Below are 2,488 nucleotides of genomic sequence, written 5' to 3' on the forward strand. Positions count from 1 at the left end.
ATTATATCTCTCTTTTTTATTGCTTAGTTAAGAAGTGCTAATATAACAAAAAGAAAAACAAAGAATCAAAAATGTAAACCAAAAAAACCACCACAGCCTAGAACGATAAAAGTGTATCTCTGCTCCAAAAAAGTAATAAAGTATTGAGACATACAGTAATTCTGAAATAACAAGCACATGTATAAATGAAATTATTTTTCTACCTGTGAGTTCTACCATTATAGAAAATAAAAGTTCTATAAAGCCTTAGATGAGCCAGACATTTGCATATACTGATGACGCTGAGTGAACATGTGCCTCAATATTCATATATGTAAGAAGACAATGTCACATACAAACAAACAAACAAACAAACAAACAAACAGTTATTCAAGCTCTGCCCTTTAGATACTTTTAAACATATCTTTTCAAGGAGGGCAAATTGCCAAACCCTAGAGTATTAGCAGTCCAAATTACAAAGATGGAAAGTCTTTGAGAATTTGGCAATGTAGCCCCAAGCTGCTGTTAAAGGCAAAGGGACCCCTGACAGTTAAGTCCAGTCGCGAACAACTCTGGGGTTGCGGCGCTCATCTCGCTTTACTGGCTGAGGGAGCTGATGTTTGTCCACAGATAGTTTTCCGGGTCATGTGGCCAGAGCAGCACACGGAAACGCTGTTTACCTTCCCGCCGGAGCGGTACCTATTTATCTACTTGCACTTCGTGCTTTCGAACTGCTAGGTTGGCAGGAGCTGGGACTGAGCAACGGGAGCTCACCCAGTCATGGGGATTTGAACCGCCGACCTTTCGATCGGCAAGCCCTAGGCTCAGTGGTTTAGACCACAGCACCACCCCTGTCCCCTGCTGCTGTTAAGAGATAATAAATTAGTTCTTTTGCATCCTGTTCTGTTTCCATATGCAGGCTCAAAAGTGTTAGGTGAAAAGATAGAACAATGGTTTCTTTAGTTATCAGATAGATCTTGGTGAATGCCTTATTCCAGAACTGAGCAACCCCAGGAAACTTGCATCCCTCAAAGATTGGGGGGGGGGGCATGCAACATTATGTATTGTGCAAAGAAGGCCTTTCTCTGTCTTGAATCAGCTGCCAATCCTTCTATTTATATTGAGATTTCTGTCGTACCCTTCTGTTACCTACTAGGCACCACTCATTTGGCATTAACCCAGGTGATCTCCAGGTGATCTCCAGTGGATATAAGTTTTATTCTCCAGGGTCCATAAGGTAATATTGCATTGCCCATCAGTTCTGATACCTACCATTCTAACATGAAATACTCAAGTCAGCCTCTCCATATGTTAACTCTTTGCTGCAGTATATCTTTGCTGCACAAAAATTCTTAGCAATGATTTTCCAAATGGGTAGCAAGAAAAAGTAAGTAAAGGTAAAGGGACCCCTGACCATTAGGTCCAGTCGTGACTGACTCTGGGGCTGCGGCGCTCATCTCGCTTTATTGGCCAAGGGAGCCAGCATACAGCTTCCGGGTCATGTGGCCAGCATGACTAAGCCACTTCTGGCAAACCAGAGCAGCGCATGGAAATGCCGCTTACCTTCCCGCCGGAAGTGCTTTTGAACTGCTAGGTTGAACTTTGACGTGCTTTTGAACTGCTAGGTTGGCAGGAGCAGGGACTGAGCAACGGGAGCTCACCCCATTGCGGGGATTTGAACCACCAACCTTCTGATCGGCAAGTCCTAGGCTCTGTGGTTTAACCCACAGCGCCACCCGCGTCCCTAGCAAGAAAAAGTAGATTTGATCAAATGCTGTTATCCAGATGTGCTGAATAAAAGAAGTGAATGCTGCAGGGGCTGACAAATCACTCAGCTTAGAATCATTTAGCCTGGAGCAATATTATGGGGCCAAGATAATAATTCTACATGCTGCTACAGTTCTGAATCTATGTATGAGCTTGTGGGACCTATTGACTTGAGAGCAACTTACCAACTGATGTGCATGGTGAAGATGTAGTCCTTGATCATTCAACATAATCAGGATAGACTTTGCTCCTTGATGCTTCGTTGCCTGAATGTGCTAAAGTATTCAAAAAAAAAAAAAATGTTTTCCCCCATATATGCAATTTCAAAACTTTGTCTCAATATGTTGGTTTTCAGTTTCCTGCTCTGATGAATCTGAAATACCCTGGATCTGACACGCTGTCACTTGATTTCAGGAATGAAGTTGTTCAAATTGATAGAAGATTTTTTCCCCACAACTGTCACTCTGTATTGAGGTTCGTGGAGTTTCATTTTTATTGGGAAGTTGAAAAGAAAAGAAAAGAAAAGAAGAGTTTGCTTGAAATATTGAAGTCTAAGTCCCTATTGTGTATAATGATGGAGCTTTTAAAATAGCTAGCAGCTAAGCAATGCCATCAAATTGTCATTTATCACACAATCAGATTTCCAGCAGAAGTGATGTTATGAAACTAATTTACTAAAAATACATTTTAAAAATGCTGTCTTTCTCCCTCCAAGAAGAGAGTGCCTAAAAAAAATGTGTAT

General features: G+C 41.5%; 1 long non-coding RNA gene across 1 annotated transcript; it reads left to right on the top strand.

Annotated features, from left to right (window-relative positions):
- The first annotated feature begins 1,195 nt into the window (after window positions 1-1,195).
- LOC128411620 (uncharacterized) lies at window positions 1,196-2,277 on the top strand. The gene is made up of 2 exons (XR_008329848.1): window positions 1,196-1,370; window positions 1,741-2,277. It is a non-coding gene; the product is annotated as an uncharacterized LOC128411620 (long non-coding RNA).
- Window positions 2,278-2,488: the final 211 nt, after the last annotated feature.

Source organism: Podarcis raffonei, chromosome 3, assembly GCF_027172205.1.
Source record: "Podarcis raffonei isolate rPodRaf1 chromosome 3, rPodRaf1.pri, whole genome shotgun sequence".
In the NCBI taxonomy this organism is placed as follows: Eukaryota; Metazoa; Chordata; class Lepidosauria; order Squamata; family Lacertidae; genus Podarcis; species Podarcis raffonei.